The sequence below is a fragment of the Salmo salar genome, unplaced genomic scaffold (genome assembly GCF_965601325.2).
Source record: "Salmo salar unplaced genomic scaffold, fSalSal1 ptg000221l, whole genome shotgun sequence".
NCBI lineage: Eukaryota > Metazoa > Chordata > Actinopteri > Salmoniformes > Salmonidae > Salmo > Salmo salar.
This window is the reverse complement of record NW_027675333.1, coordinates 1,374,571-1,392,500: the sequence shown is the minus strand read 5'-3', so window position 1 is coordinate 1,392,500 and position 17,930 is coordinate 1,374,571. Positions and strand designations below refer to the sequence as shown.

At 42.6% G+C, this 17,930-nt stretch overlaps 1 protein-coding gene and 1 long non-coding RNA gene across 2 annotated transcripts in view; one reads left to right on the top strand and one right to left on the bottom strand.

Annotated features, from left to right (window-relative positions):
* The window catches only part of LOC145850252 (tripartite motif-containing protein 16-like), a 698,685-nt gene that overhangs the window by 459,700 nt on the left and 221,055 nt on the right, over positions 1-17,930 (top strand). The window lies entirely within an intron of this gene.
* LOC145867161 (uncharacterized) lies at positions 6,523-9,761 on the bottom strand. Its single transcript, XR_014383251.1, has 3 exons — positions 9,693-9,761; positions 6,805-6,851; positions 6,523-6,698 (listed from the first exon to the last, which is right to left on the bottom strand). It is a non-coding gene; the product is annotated as an uncharacterized LOC145867161 (long non-coding RNA).

Below are 17,930 nucleotides of genomic sequence, written 5' to 3'. Positions count from 1 at the left end.
GGACACACACACACACACACAGGACACACACACACACAGGACACACACACACACAGGACACACACACACACACAGGACACACACACACACACACACACAGGACACAGGACACACACACACACAGGACACAGACACACACACAGGACACACACACAGGACACACACACACACACAGGACACACACACAGGACACACACACACACACAGGACACACAACACACACACACAGGACACACACACACAGGACACACACACAGGACACACACACACACACACACTGCTCACACACACACTGGACACAAACACTGAAAACGCTCTTACCAACGCTTGACCAGTGTGTGTGAGTGTGTGTGTGTGTGTGTGTGTGTAGGTGTGTGTGTGTGTGAGAGTTCAGGTGTATCCCTCAATGACTGTCTGTTTTTCTGCTTACCGCTACAGTGTGGAACATGGTGGAGAGAACAGAATGAAACCTGGACTTAGAAAATGTGAGTGTTGACTGCTGTGAAGAATATGACTAAGAATAAGTCTTAATTCAGGTTAAGTCAAAGACCTCCATCATTACTGACTTGGTCATATTAAATATCATCTGTAGTTCTACAGAAGCAGAAATCAGGGACACCAACGTTTACAAAGAGTTGATGTGTGTGTGTGTGTGTGTGTGTGTGTGTGTGTGTGTGTAATTATTGTGAATAACTGTGTTTTATATTACCATACAGTATAACATATGATCATTCAACAAGTCTCAAGTTACCTTAACCTCTCCTTTTGATACCTAGAAACATCTACATTAAATGAATTAGTGAAAAGTGAGTTAATATTCTATTGTGAATGATGATGATTTCTAATATTGTGTCTGGTTTCATCCATCAGATGTCTGTGATCTCACACTGGACCTAAACACAGTAAACAGACGCCTCTCTCTGTCTGAGGAGAACAGAAAGGTGACATGTAGGAGAGAGGAGCAGCCGTATCCTGATCACCCAGAGAGATTTGAGGGCTGGAGACAGGTGCTGTGTAGAGAGGGTCTGACTGGGCGCTGTTACTGGGAGGTAGAGTGGAGTGGGAGAGCTGGTATAGGAGTGACATATAAAGGAATCAACAGGAGAGGAGGGGTTGATGACTGTTGGCTTGGATACAATGACAAGTCCTGGAGTCTGTTCTGCTATGACAACAGTTACATTGCCTGGTATAATAATAACTCCTCTACCATAGACGTCCCCTTCTCCAGCTCCCACAGAGTAGGAGTGTATCTGGACTGGTCAGCCGGCACTCTGTCCTTCTATAGAGCCTCCTCTGACACACTGACCCACCTGATCACATTCACCTCCACATTCACTGAGCCCCTCTATCCAGGGTTTAGGGTTTATGATGTTGGTGACTCAGTGTCCCTGAAATAATAACTGGACACACACACACACACACACACACACACACACACTGGACACATACACACACTGGACACATACACACACACACACTGGACACAGACACACACACACACTGGACACACACACACACACACACTGGACACACACACACACACACACACACACACACACACACACACACACTGGACACACACACACACTGGACACACACACACTAGACACACACAAACACACAGGACACACACACACTGGAAACAAAATGGACACACACACTGGACACACACACACATTCTGGACACACACACACACACACTGGACACACACACACTGGATACAAACTGGACACACACTGAACACACACACACACACACACTCAACACACACACACTGAACACAGACACTGGACACACACACACTCACACACTGGACACACACACACTCACACACTGGACACACACACACACTCACACACTGGACACACACACACACACACACACACACTGAACACACACACACACACACACACACACACTGAACACACACACACACACTGGACACACACACACACACTGGACACACACACACACAAACACACACACACACACACTGGACACACACACACACTGGACACATACATACACACACACACACACACACTGGACACACACACACACACACACACTGGACACACACACACTCTGAACACACACACACACACTGAACACACACACACACTGAAACACACACACACACTGGACACACACACACTGAACACGCACACACTGGACACACTCTGAACACACACACACACACTGAAACAAACACACACACACACTCACTGGACACACACACACACACTGGACACACACACAATGGACAAACACACACTGGACACTCACACGTGACAGGCTGTTAATATTTTCTGTTCTTTTACCACTTTGCATTTTTTATGATATATTTTACTGTTTGTGTTTGTACCACAGGAGGTTGGTGGCACCTTATTTAGGGAGGACAGGCTTGTAATGGCTGGAGTGGAATAAGTGGAATGGTATCAAACACGTGGTTTCCATGTGCTCCATTTCATTCACTCTGTTCCAGACATTATTATGAGCCGTCCTCCCCTCAGCAGCCTCCTCTGGTATGTACTGTCCTGTATGTGAGAGAGATCCAACAAGGAATTACAATGTATGTATTACTTTTAATACCTGCAAATGGCAAATAAACTACTGGAACTCCTTATGAATGTCTGCTGCCGACAAGAGGTGAAAATATTACCGGAATATTCTGCAAAATGTTGATGAAGACGTCACTCAATCCACCCAAAACAACATGCAGTCTTTCCACAACACTCCCATGAAGTTATAGTGTGACGTTATGAGTCGACGTTAAAGTAACATTCTCACAACATACTGCACTTGTTTTCTCCTGTTTTAGATGTATCCTCTGTTTAAACATTTAAACTCTTACAATAACACTGTTAAAATACCAATGTGATCATTTCTTGTCTTTTATGTTGGAAAAACAAATTGTACAATTATATGTGGACATACGCTCCATAGTTGTACAAGTATACATGAATATATTGTACTTTTCATAATAAAACATACTTGAAACAAGAAAAAGCATGTTAACCTCTATGAGGGACAGATAGTGTCAGTAACAACAACAGAAAAGCAGATGCGGAAACGAAAAAGGCAGGTCTTAAACCGCAGCCGTCGACACAGCAGTTCTTAACCTCTATGGGCTAGGTGGGACGCAAGCGTCCCACCCGTGGTGCACTCCATCAACAGCAGGTGCATTTCAAGAGCGGCAAATTTGAATCCAAATAAATGTCAAAATTCAAATTTTTCAAACATACAACTATTTTACACCCTTTGAAAGATAAACATCTCCTTAATCTAACCACGTTTTACGATTTCAAAAAGGTTTTACGGCGAAAGCATAAATTTAGAGTATGTTAGGACAGTACATTTACAAGAGTTGTGTGTAATGTTTTGTCAATTCAAAAACAGGGTCACCAAAACCATAAAACCAGCTAAAATGATGCACTAACCTTTTACAATCTCCATCAGATGACACTCCTAGGACATTATGTTAGACAATGCATGCATTTTTAGTTCTATCAAGTTCATATTTATATCCAAAAACAGCGTTTTACTATGGCATTGATGTTGAGGAAATCGTTTCTCTCCAATAACCGGCAGTCAAGTCAACACCGCAAATTAAATAATTAAAATTAGAAAACATTGGTAAAATATTATATTGTCATTTAAAGAATTATAGATTTACATCTCTTGAACGCAATCAACTTGCCAGATTTAAAAATAACCTTACTGGGAAATCACACTTTGCAATAATCTGAGCACTGCGCCCAGAAAAATACGCGTTGCGATACAGACTAGACGTCATGTTGGGGAGATCTAAAATCGAAAATACTATGTAAATAATCCATTACCTTTGATTCTCTTCATCAGATGTCACTTCCAGGTATCACAGGTCCATAACGAATGTAGTTTTGTTCAAAAAAGCTCATCATTTATGTCCAAAAATCTCCGTCTTGTTAGCACATGATCTAAGCCAGCCGGACTTCTCGTCATGAACGAGGGGAAAAAATATATTTACGTTCGTTCAAACATGTCAAACGTTGTATAGCATAAATCATTAGGGCCTTTTTTAACCAGAACATGAATAATATTCAAGGTGGACGAATGCATACTCTTTTATAACGTATTGGAACGAGGGTACCCAACATGAACTCGCGCGCCAGGTGTCTAATGGGACATCATCGTTCCATGGCTCTTGTTCGGTCAGATCTCCCTCCAGAAGACTCAAAACACTTTGTAAAGGCTGGTGACATCTAGTGGAAGCAATAGGAAGTGCCAAAATATTCCTCAGCCCCTGTGTTTTTCAATGGGATAGGTTTAAAGGTAATATATAAAGGTAATACAACACATCAGGTATCCACTTCCTGTCAGAAAATGTCTCAGGGTTTTGCCTGCCAAATGAGTTCTGTTATACTCACAGACACCATTCAAACAGTTTTAGAAACTTTAGAGTGTTTTCTATCCATATATAATAAGTATATGAATATATTCTAGTTACTGGGTAGGATTAGTAACCAGATTAAATCGGGTACATTTTTTTTATCCAGCCGTGCAAATACTGCCCCCTAGCCCTAACAGGTTAATACTGGAAACAATTTCGTTATTGATTTTACATTGCTTCTCCCTGTCTCATGTTGACGTTTGTCATGAATCTTGACCTGGAGGCAGAACTGTGCGATTTCCTCTAGATATGTCAGCTGCAAAGTCAGAATTGGCTGTGGAAAATAATGTTGTTTTATGGTCTTAATTTAAGGGAAGGATTAGCAGTGTGGTTAGGGTTGAGGTTAGGATTAAAATCTGATTGTATTACTTCGTGCCTGTGCCAGCTAGGGAATAATTTGCTGAACTGCCTCCAGGGCAAGATTCATGACAATAAATGCCAACCTGCCTCCAGGGCAAGATTCATGACAATAAATGCCAACCTGCCTCCAGAACAAGATTCATGACAATAAATGCCAACCTGCCTCCAGAACAAGATTCATGACAATAAATGCCAACCTGCCTCCAGAACAATATTCATGACAATAAATGCCAACCTGCCTCCAAGCTAGTTATGTGGGGGTTCTCTCATAACCCTCAGTCCCCAGGTGGGTAGATGGCAGGTTGAATAAAGAGAAGCTAGTGATGTGGGGGTTCTCTCATAACCCTCAGTCCCCAGGTGGGTAGATGGCAGGTTAAATAAAGAGAAGCTAGTGATGTGGGGGTTCTCTCATAACCCTCAGTCCCCAGGTGGGTAGATGGCAGGTTGAATAAAGAGAAGCTAGTGATGTGGGGGTTCTCTCATAACCCTCAGTCCCCAGGTGGGTAGATGGCAGGTTGAATAAAGAGAAGCTAGTGATGTGGGGGTTCTCTCATAACCCTCAGTCCCCAGGTGGGTAGATGGCAGGTTGAATAAAGAGAAAACAATAGGCTACATAAAACAATCCATAAATGTATAATTATTATGTAATTTACACAAAACATTAAGGACACATTTCTTTCCATGACAAACTGACCAGGCGTAACTCAATATTAGGAAGGTATCCTTAATATTTTGTCCACTCAGTGGCTCTGACCCTTTACGTAACAGAAAATCCTCTTTTCCAGGAAACCTTCTTTAAATTTCCCCAAATGTTTCCACACTGATGCTTTCTCACAGCTGCTCCAGGGCCTCTTGGGTTGAGGAGTCATTCTCTTCTAACCTGATCACAGCTGCTCCAGGACCTCTTGGGTTGAGGAGTCATTCTCTTCTAACCTGATCACAGCTGCTCCAGGGCCTCTTGGGTTGAGGAGTCATTCTCTTCTAACCTGATCACAAACAAAGACAAGATTCAAACAAATAAACATGATGGTCCAACATAATATGGGGGGAGGGGGTATAGGGAAGGTAGGGGGTATAGGGAAGGTAGGGGAGAGGAGGGGGGTATAGGGAAGGTAGGAGAGAGGAGGGGGTATAGGGAAGGTAAGGGAGAGGAGGGGGGTATAGGGAAGGTAGGGGAGAGGAGGGGGTATAGGGAAGGTAGGGGAGAGGAGGGGGGTATAGGGAAGGTAGGGGAGAGGAGGGGGGTATAGGGAAGGTAAGGGAGAGGAGGGGGGATATAGGGAAGGTAGGGGAGGGAGGGGGGTATAGGGAAGGTAGGGGAGAGGAGGGGGTATAGGGAAGGTAGGGGAGAGGAGGGGGTATAGGGAAGGTAGGGGAGAGGAGGGGGGTATAGGGAAGGTAGGGGAGAGGAGGGGTGTATAGGGAAGGTAGGGGAGAGGAGGGGGGTATAGGGAAGGTAGGGGAGAGGAGGGGGGTATAGGGAAGGTAGGGGAGAGGAGGGGGGTATAGGGAAGGTAGGGGAGAGGAGGGGGGTATAGGGAAGGTAGGGGAGAGGAGGGGGGTATAGGGAAGGTAGGGGAGAGGAGGGGGTATAGGGAAGGTAGGGGAGAGGAGGGGGTATAGGGAAGGTAGGGGAGAGGAGGGGGCATAGGGAAGGTAGGGGAGAGGAGAGGGTATAGGGAAGGTAGGGGAGAGGAGGGGGTATAGGGAAGGTAGGGGAGAGGAGGGGGGACTTCCTCCATGTCAGGTAAGCAGCCTCCAAGTCTACCCTCACCAACTGACCAGACTGAGTGAGTTCTGAACATCCCTCTCTGTCCTCTGATGCTGCGTCCAAGTCTTCTTGGGTCTTTCTGGTGTCTCTGTCTTGACTCTTTAGTGAGTTTTTTCAGTTCTTTCCCAGGCTGCCTGGAAAACACAAAAAGATGGCACATACATAAGAGTTATAAACTATCAAAATAAAGAGAATCCCACACTCCATATATAAACTCCCAGTAATTTATTGGGTATTTACCAACATTTCAGCATCACTGTGCCTTCTTCAGGGTGATGTCATCAATACTTGAACCAGGTTATGTAGACAAACAGTGCAATTAGTGCAACCAATGACAATAGAGAGGGGTGTGTCATAATGATTAAGTTAATTACAATGAACTAATGAAACTGTTAAAAAAAACAATAGTTTATGGCATATTAAATATAAAAAAATAGTAGGGTATATTATATATATCCGGCTCTCCATGTAATCTGATTCATTATGATATAGGATCAGGTCCCCCCTCTCCATGTAATCTGATTCATTATGATCTAGGATCAGGTCCCCCCTCTCCATGTAATCTGATTCATTATGATCTAGGATCAGGTCCCACCTCTCCATGTAATCTGATTCATTATAATCTAAGGTCAGGTCGCCCCTCTCCACGTAATCTGATTCATTATGATCTAGGATCAGGTCCCCCCCTCAGCATGTAATCTGATTTATTAAGATCTAGGAACAGGTCCCCCCTTTCCATGTAATCTGATTCATTATGATCAAGGATCAGGTCCCCCCTCCTCTCCATGTAATCTGATTCATTATGATCTAGGATCAGGTCCCCCCTCTCCATGTAATCTGATTCATTATGATCTAGGATCAGGTCCCCCTCTCCATGTAATCTGATTCATTATCATCTAGGATCAGGTCCCCCCTCTCCATGTAATCTGATTCATTATGATCTAGGATCAGGTCCCCCTCTCCACGTAATCTGATTCATTATGATCTAGGATCAGGTCCCTCCTCTCCATGTAATCTGACTCATTATGATATAGGATCAGGTCCCTCCTCTCCATGTAATCTGATTCATTATGATCTAGGATCAGGTCCTCCTCTCCATGTAATCTGATTCATTATGATCTAGGATCAGGTCCCACCTCTCCATGTAATCTGATTCATTATAATCTAAGATCAGGTCGCCCCTCTCCATGTAATCTGATTCATTATGATCTAGGATCAGGTCCCCCCTCTCCATGTAATCTGATTCATTAAGATCTAGGAACAGGTCCCCCCCTCTCCATGTAATCTGATTTATTATGATATAGAATCAGGTCCCCCCTCTCCATGTAATCTGATTCATTATGATCGAGGATCAGGTCCCCCCTCCTCTCCATGTAATCTGATTCATTATGATCTAGGATCAGGTCCCCCCTCTCCATGTAATCTGATTCATTATGATCTAGGATCAGGTACCCCCTCTCCATGTAATCTGATTCACTATGATCTAGGATCAGGTCCCCCCTCTCCATGTAATCTGATTCATTATGATCTAGGATCAGGTCCCCCCCTCTCCATGTAATCTGATTCATTATGATCTAGGATCAGGTCCCCCCCTCTCCATGTAATCTGATTCATTATGATCTAGGATCAGGTCCCCCCCGTCCATGTAATCTGATTCATTATGATCTAGGATCAGGTCCCTCCTCTCCATGTAATCTGATTCATTCTGATCTAGGATCAGGTCCCCCCTCTCCATGTAATCTGATTCATTATGATCTAGGATCAGGTCCCCCCTCTCCATGTAATCTGATTCATTATGATTTAGCATCAGTTCCCTCCTCTCCATGTAATCTGATTCATTATGATCTAGGATCAGGTCCCCCCTCTCCATGTAATCTGATTCATTATGATCTAGGATCAGGTTCCCCCTCTCCATGTAATCTGATTCATTATGATCTAGGATCAGGTCCCCCCTCTCCATGTAATCTAATTCATTATGATATAGGATCTTTTTATTTTTATTATTTCACCTTTATTTAACCAGGTAGGCCAGTTTAGAATAAGTTCTCATTTACAACTGCGGCCTGGCCAAGAATAAAGCAAAGCAGTGCGACCGAAACACCAACACAGAGTTACCTGGAATAAACAAGCGTACAGTCAATGACACAATATAAAAAAGAAAGTCTATATACAGTGTGTGCAAATGGCGTGAGGGGGTAAGGCAATAAAAAGGCCGTAGTAGCAAAGTAATCATAATTTATCAGATTAACACTGGAGTGATAGATGAGCAGATGATGATGTGTAAGTAGTGATACTGGTGTGCAAAAGAGCAGTAAAGTAAATAAAAACAGTATGGGGATGAGGTAGGTAGATTGGGTGGGCTATTTACAGATGGACTATGTACTGCTGCAGCGATCGGTTAGCTGCTCAGATAGCTGATGTTTAAAGTTAGTGAGGGAAATATAAGTCTCCGGCTTCAGCGATTTTTGCAATTCAAAGCCAAAGGAGGTGTTGGCTTTGGGGATGACCAGTGAGATGTACCTGCTGGAGCGCGTGCTATGGGTGGGTGTTGTTATCGTGACCAGTGAGCTGAGATAAGGCGGAGCTTTACCTAGCATAGACTTGTAGATGACCTGGAGCCAGTGGGTCTGGCGACGAATATGTAGCGAGGGCCAACCAACTAAAATGACCTGTGTTGCAATCATGAAAAAAAACTACCCGGCCTTCATCGTTTGACATTGAGAACATTGGGAGAGATGAGAGCTGACGTTTTAGTAAATGTGCAGATTACGTATCTCAGTCACAGACAAGAAGCTCAATTAAGACATTATCTTCACCACTGGGACTGGGGACAACAGGACCACAGGCCAAATAATACAGCTCAACACTTCCATACTACCACAGTGAGTAGAATCAGGCTTCTGAACACAGAAAACTTGCAGAATTATTAATGATGAATTGTATTACACGTTATTAGACATGTCTGTTGTTGAGGAGGATGGGAGACCCACAGTATAGGAGCAGAACGCACAGAGATGTCAAAAATGTGTTTCAAAAATCGTCAAAGAGTAATTATTTTAACCTAAAGCATTTAATAAAGACACTTATAGTACAATATTATGGGGAATAGGAATGAGAGGGCTACTTACACCATTTTGGGAAGGGATCACAGCAGTGATTGAATGAGGGTATGAGGCATGAGTTGAGGTGTTCAGAGGCTTGACCAGTGCAGGGCAGGATTTGACTGGGAAGACAATAACACAAAAACACTACACAGTGAGACAAAAGAGCTAAGAATGAGTTAGTCCAATCAAGGAGTAAAATCATAGATGTGTAATAATGTGATTGTGTTTGTGATTGACTCTACATAAAGTAATGAGAGAAAATTAACAGGGGTTCCCTCACCGTGCTTGGAGAGGAAACATTCAATGTGCCAGTGGATGAGTGGGCCACATGAGACGTGGCTTCCAGTTCATGTGAGGAGTTAGTTGACAATGGTAGTGGAGTGGTCATCGCTTGTTAAACCATGGAACAGGAGGGGACTTAGCTGGAAATACAAATAGCAGATACGTTCCCTTGAAGCTGAGCCATCGTAGGTTAGAACAACAAGTTTGTCCATGAAGATAAACACGGACTTCACATCTCGCCCACTTGGCAAATCAAAGTAGCCCAAGAAACTTTTTCTGAATAAAGCCCTGATCATCCACATACAGTACCTGACGATAACTGAGAACAGCAAGCAGACTGGTGGCAACCATAGGTCCCAGAATGGGGGGGGGCAATTTTTTTGCCCTGGGCTCAGAGTTTGTCCTTATCTGTTGACCTAACCAGGAAAACTCTGGACCCTATAAGGTATGACAGTGATGAATCAGTTGTAAAATGTTTTGTAAGGGCTCTGATGGAACCAGTTTTAACTAAATCAGGGCACATGGTTTTAATAACTCTTAGGGCTCGCGGACTGCTAGCGAAACACCTACGACAACATCCAGAGAAATTGCAGAGCGCCAAATTCAAAATTACAGAAATCTGAATATTAAACATTCATGAAAATACAAGTTTTAACTAAATCAGGGCACATGGTTTTAATGACTCTTAGAGCTCGCGGACTGCTAGCGAAACACCTACGACAACATCTGGTGAAATTGCAGATCACCAAATTCAAAATAGAAATATATTAAACATTCACGAAAATACAAGTGTCATACATCATTTAAAAGCTTAGAATCTTGGCAAACGAACTGCTTTGTCAGATTTCAAAAAGGCTTTACGGTGAAAGCATAGCTTTCGATTATCTGAGGACAGCACCCCACAACAACATATTTTCCAAACAAGCACAGGCGTCACAGAATCCCAAATAGCGATAAAATAAATCACTTACCTTTGAAGATCTTCCTCTGTTTGCAATCCCAAGGGTCCCAGCTACACAATGAATGGTCGTTTTGTTCGATAAAGTCCTTCTTTTATATCCCAAAATAGTCTGTTTAGCAGGCGCCATGACTTCAGAAATCCACTCCTTCAACATGCAGACAAAGAAGTTCTAAAAGCTACCAGTAAATTTCGTCCAAACAAGTCAAATAACGTGTCTATATCATCCTCAGGTTGTCTAAAATGTAAATAAACTATAATATTTCATACGGAAAGTACTGTGTTCAATAGGAATGACAAATTCGCAAGTGTGCACGCTCTCCATCGCGCGCAAAAACACTGATGTGACCCAAGCAGTCAGCTCACTGAAAGTGTAAATATTTATTTATTTTTCAAAATAGAAGCCTCAAAACCTTGAATAAATACTGCTGACATCTAGTGGAAGCTATTATGAATTGCAATCTGGGTGACAGACATAGGAGTTTTCAATAGCTTTACAAACTATGAGCCTGTGATTTTATTTATTTATTTTTTGGTCGGATTTTCTTCGGGTTTTCGCCTGCCATATCAGTTCTGTTATACTCACAGACATTATTTTAACAATTTTGGAAACGTCAGTGTTTTCTTTCCAAATCTACCAATTCTATGCATAGCTTCTGGGCCTGAGTAACAGGCATTTTACTTTGGGCTCGCCAGACTCTCCGAACTTCCGAAAACTGCCCCCTAGCCCTAAGACGTTTTAACGGTCCTCACACTGTTCATGCTCTCATTTCATAGACGCGTACTGCTCACCTGTTCATCTTGTAATGAATAATGTGGAAATTGAGCAAGTTGAGGTGACTAAACTGCTTGGAGTAACCCTGGATTGTAAACTGCCATGGTCAAAACATATTGATACGACAGTAGCTAAGAATGGGAGAAGTCTGTCCATAATAAAGCCCTGCTCTACCTTCTTAACAACACTATCAACAAGGCAGGTCCTACAGGCCCTAGTTTCTACCTTCTGTCATGGGAATTCTGTTCCCAATGTTCATAAACTGAACTTCAATTAAACTACTCAGTCTGCCCCCCAGAGGGTGTAAGATTCTGGTTGAATGAAGCAGACGGAGAGCCAGCCTACAATTGGTCAGAATGATTATTTACGAGAGCTCTGAATATCATACAATGTACACAGCCTTTTATACATGACATTTGGTCATACCATATGTCATACCCCTTACAAATGCCCCTCCTCTTCTTTAACCTTTTATGGATAGGGGGCAGTATTGACACGGCTGGATTAAAAACGTACCCGATTTAATCTGGTTACTACTCCTGCCCAGTAACTAGAATATGCATATAATTATTGGCTTTGGATAGAAAACACCCTAAAGTTTCTAAAACTGTTTGAATGGTGTCTGTGAGTATAACAGAACTCATATGGCAGGCAAAAACCTGAGAAGATTTCATGCAGGAAGTGGCCTGTCTGACAAGGTGTCGTTCTTCTTGTCTCTGTTTATTGAAGAGTGAGGATCTTAGCTGTCCCGTGACACTTCCTACGGCTGCCATAGGTTCTCAGAAGGCGGCAAAACGCTGAATCGTGGCTTTGCAGGCTCTGACTGAAAAAAAGTAGCGCGTTTGGTTAGTGGCTGGTTACAGTACTGTGAGACTCAGGCTCGTGGCCGCGTCGACCGAAAGCTGTGTTTTCTTTCCTCTGTTTAGCTAAATGGACATTCCCGGTCGGAATATTATCGCTTTTTTACGAGAAAAATGGCATAAAAATGGATTTTAAACAGCGGTTGACATGCTTCGAAGTACGGTAATGGAATATTTAGATTTTTTTTGTCACGAATTGCGCCATGCGCACGACCCTGATTTACCATTTCAGATAGTGTCTGGGACACACGAACAAAACGCCGCTATTCGGATATAACGATGGATTATTTTGGACCAAACCAACATTTGTTATTGAAGTAGCAGTCCTGGGAGTGCATTCTGACGAAGACAACAAAAGGTAATCAAAGTTTAATAATTGTAAATCTGATATTGGTGAGTGCTAAACTTGCCGGGTGTCTAAATAGCTAGCCCGTGATGGCTGGGCTATGTACTTAGAATATTGCAAAATGTGCTTTCACCAAAAAGCTATTTTAATATCGGACATATCGAGTGCACAGAGGAGTTCTGTATCTATAATTCTTAAAATAATTGTTATGCTTTTTGTGAAGGTTTATCGTGAGTAATTTAGTAAATTGTTAGCGAATTCCCCGGAAGTTTGCGGGGGGTATGCTAGTTCTGAACGTCACATGCTAATGTAAAAAGCTGTTTTTTGATATAAATATGAACTTGATTGAACAAAACATGCATGTATTGTATAACATAATGTCCTAGGGTTGTCATCTGATGAAGATCATCAAAGGTTAGTGCTGCATTTAGCTGTCTTCTGGGTTTTTGTGACATTATATGCTAGCTTGAAAAATGGGTGTCTGATTATTTCTGGCTTGGTACTCTGCTGACATAATCTAATGTTTTGCTTTCGATGTAAAGCCTTTTTGAAATCGGACAGTGTGGTTAGATTAACAAGAGTCTTGTCTTTAAATAGCTGTAAAATAGTCATATGTTTGAGAAATTGAAGTAATAGCATTTCAAAGGTTTTGAAAATCGCGCCACAGGATTCAACTGGCTGTTGCGTAGGTGGGACGATTTCATCCCGCCTAGCCCAGAGAGGTTAACACAGTCAATGCTAATTTACAAGTCTTCTCCATCTCATACATTGCTTATCATATTGCCCCATGTTACATAATCAACCAGACAGTTGTCTGCTGTCTGGTTGCTTGCATTGCTAAATCATTAAGCTCCAACTTTTCCGACACACACACACATTCATCTTATAATCACTCGGTTATACCTTTTCAGGGTGAAATCATTTAGTCAAACCTTTAATCATATTATTTCCATTACAATCCACCCTATTGGCTAAATATTTCACATACACTATAACACATCTATTTTTATTGGATTCAGAAATGTCACACAAAATCAAACTAGATCAAACTAGGTCTTTGTGTTGTATAAGGGTGAAGGGCAACCACACAATAATAGTCTCCTCCTGCGACTGTGAAAGGGGGAAGTCTGGATCTAATGGGCACATTGGATACAGATAATGCAGATCAGTGCAACTGTCTGGCTTCCTTCCCTTCATGAACAGCTTTACCATACAGGCCATTCCCCTTGGTAAATTAATTCCATCGAGTAGAAAGGGGATGGTTGTCAACTGAAGTTTGGCTGTTGCGCAGGCATAACCTTCTTCTTTAGCTACTGATCTAGCTGTATACTGAATCCATTCCAGCCATAGGTTGGAATCCCCAAACCAAGTCTCCACCTCAATCACTTCCTTAAGATCTTTCGTCTGAACTATTCTCACCGGTCCTTGGCTCTGGATGACTACACGGGTAATGTCCATTTTATCAGGGGTACTACTGGTATTCTGGCTGGCGGTAGAACTATCTCCTGTCCTAACCTCTACTACTCGGAATGGTACCGCAGTGTCGACAATGGTCTGGTCAAGGCCAACATACCATAATCCTAAATCCTCTTTCTTTATGCTTTTAATGGTCATTCCTATCTTCAAGCAATACTTCCCTTGCTCTGGATTGCAGTCAAAAACCCTGGCCTTCACTATATTCCATCTGTTTCTATATTGGGTGTGTGGATTGACATAGCCTTCTCTCTCTGTGTGAGCTATGATTCCATGAGTTACACCGGGATCTACACAGATATCTTCCCCATGAAGTCCGAGTCCTAGACTGCCTGGAGGTTAGGGACCCCATTTGGTCTGCATAGAACTCTATTGAGACATCCTTCCCTAACTCTAATCTCACTTCCTTTTTATCCAGATCGAGTGACCTTTTGTACCTAGGCCATATAAACTCCTCATCTTCTACACTATGGGTCAAGTTACAACTTTCTGACTTCTCGAGTGGTTCATGGTGTATTAGGAATATGGCTCCTACAATCAGACAGCTCAGACTGACCAGTACCCCTGTAAAGCCCCACCCCCTCCCGGAGAATATATCACTGGCTAGAGGCCAATCCACGCTTTCACTTCTATGAATGCACACAGTGAGGATCGGGCGGGTTAGGGAATCTTCGTTAGAGAGGTAACCCCCGAACCTTGTTGGTATTCGGTTCTTCTCCTGACTCTGTGATTGTTCGACAGTGTCAGTGTGTCTTACCCTCCCGCAATGTGTGATATGAACCCAGGTAGCTCTTTCAGCTATTCTCACCGCGAAGGCTATTACCAGGAACACTTGGTATGGGCCCTCCCACCGTGGCTGCTTCCAGTTCTTTTCTCCTCAGGGACTGGATCCACACCCAGTCTCCTGGTTGGATTGAGTGAATCATCTTCTCCTGTAATTCACCTGTTGGACACAAAGTCTCGGACATACGGGTTTGGTTAACCATGTGTTCTGTTAGTATATCTTCAACTTCTATGTCTACCTGTTCTGGCCTCCCTAACTCTGGCATTCTATATGGTTTACCTGATCAGCTAAAATGTAATCCATTATTTAAAGAGATAGATCCTAGTAAACCAACTACCCTAATCGTGTCCACCCAGTACGTTGGGACCGTTTCTTCCCATTTAATATACTTATCTATTATAAATTTTTTTTTTTTTAAGTAGTTCCTTATCCAATAGGCCACAAAGTGTTTCCGAACCTGCACTACTATCCCCCTGTTGACACATGGCTCTGCCCATGTGTCAATCTTGCCGCATCTCTAAACAATGACTTAGGTAGTATTGGTAACTTATCATGATACCAAATACCGTCCTTATATAAATTGCTCCTAACTTCTCCCATTTCGAAATCCCTTTCACTGGTGCTCTAGACTGACAATTTTAATTTAGCTTTGTCTATGTTTACTTCCTCTTTTAACCTGTTATGGCTAGGGGACAGTATTTTCACGGCTGGATAAAAAACGTACCCGATTTAATCTGGTTACTACTCCTGCCCAGTAACTAGAATATGCATATAATTATTGACTTTGGATAGAAAACACTCCAAAGTTTCTAAAACTGTTTGAATGGTGTCTGTGAGTATAACAGGACTCAAATGGCAGGTCAAAACCTGAGAGATTTCTTTACAGGAAGTGGCCTGTCTGACCATTTCTTGAACTTCTTTGCCATCTCTATCTTTTACAAAGGATCTCTGCTCTAACGTGACACTTCCTACGTCTTCCATGGGCGCTCAGAGCCCGGGAAAAACATGAATGTTGTCATCCCAGCCCCAGGCTGAAACACATTATCGCCTTTCTCAAGTGGCCGATCAAGGGACTGTGGGCTTAGGCGCGTGCCCTGGCCGCCCCCGTCTTTGTGTTTTTTCCTCTGATTGCCGAAAAGGAGATTCCCGGTCGGTATATTATCGCTTTTTTACGAGATAAATTGCATAAAAATAGATTTTAAACAGCGGTTGACATGCTTCGAAGTACGGTAATGGAATATTTAGATTTTTTTTTTCACGAATTGCGCCATGCGAGCGACCCTGATTTACCATTTCAGATAGTGTCTTGAACGCACGAACAAAACGCCGCTATTTGGATATAACGATGGATTATTTTGGACCAAACCAACATTTGTTATTGAAGTAGCAGTCCTGGGAGTGCATTCTGACGAAGACAACAAAAGGTAATCAAACTTTTATAATAGTAAATCTGATTTTGGTGAAGGCTAAACTTGCCGGGTGTCTAAATAGCTAGCCCGTGATGGCTGGGCTATGTACTTAGAATATTGCAAAATGTGCTTTCACCAAAAAGCTATTTTAAAATCGGACATATCGAGTGCATAGAGGAGTTCTGTATCTATAATTCTTAAAATAATTGTTATGCTTTTTGTGAACGTTTATCGTGAGTAATTTAGTAAATTGTTAGCAAATTCCCCGGAAGTTTGCGGGGGGTATGCTAGTTCTGAACGTCACATGCTAATGTAAAAAGCTGTTTTTTGATATAAATATGAACTTGATTGAACAAAACATGCATGTATTGTATAACATAATGTCCTAGGTGTGTCATCTGATGAAGATCATTAAAGGTTAGTGCTGCATTTAGCTGTCTTCTGGGTTTTTGTGACATTATATGCTAGCTTGTAAAATGGGTGTCTGATTATTTCTGGCTTGGTACTCTGCTGACATAATCTAATGTTTTGCTTTCGCTGTAAAGCCGTTTTGAAATCGGACAGTGTGGTTAGCGGGAATCTCCTTTTCGGGAAACAGAGGAAAAATCACAAAGACGGGGGCGGCCAGTGCACGCGCCTAAGCCCACAGTCCCTTGATCGGCCACTTGAGAAAGGCGATAATGTGTTTCAGCCTGGGGCTGGAATGACGACATTCAGGTTTTTCCCGGGCTCTGAGAGCCTATTGGAGCCGTGGGAAGTGTCACGTTACCGCAGAGATCCTTTGTAATTGAATGAGATGTCAAAGAAAGACAATAAATGGTCAGACAGGCCACTTCCTGTAAAGGAATCTCTCAGGTTTTGACCTGCCATTTGAGTTCTGTTATACTCACAGACATCATTCAAACAGTTTTAGAAACTTTGGAGTGTTTTCTATCCAAAGCCAATAATTATATGCATATTCTAGTTTCTGGGCAGGAGTACTAAACAGATTAAATCGGGTACGTTTTTTATCCAGCCGTGTCAATACTGCCCCCTAGCCCTAACAGGTTAAACCTTCTATGTGTATCACAATCTATGTGTTTATCACTCCTCTCTGTGTGGGTGCTCACACTCTATGCACACGATCTCTGTGTATGTGCTTTTCACTTCTCACAATCTATGTGTGTGTGCTTCCACCTTCCATAGAATAGTCAGACCAATTTTTGCGCCCTGTTAGATCTCGACTCCCCTCCCCACTAATATACTCTAGATCAGTTATCCTTTAGATCTAAGCGCATTAGCTTGCCCAATGTTTATCGACCAGTTTAACCTCTTGGGGCTAGGTGGGACGCTAGCGTGCCACCCGTGGTGCACTCCATCAACAGCAGGTGCATTT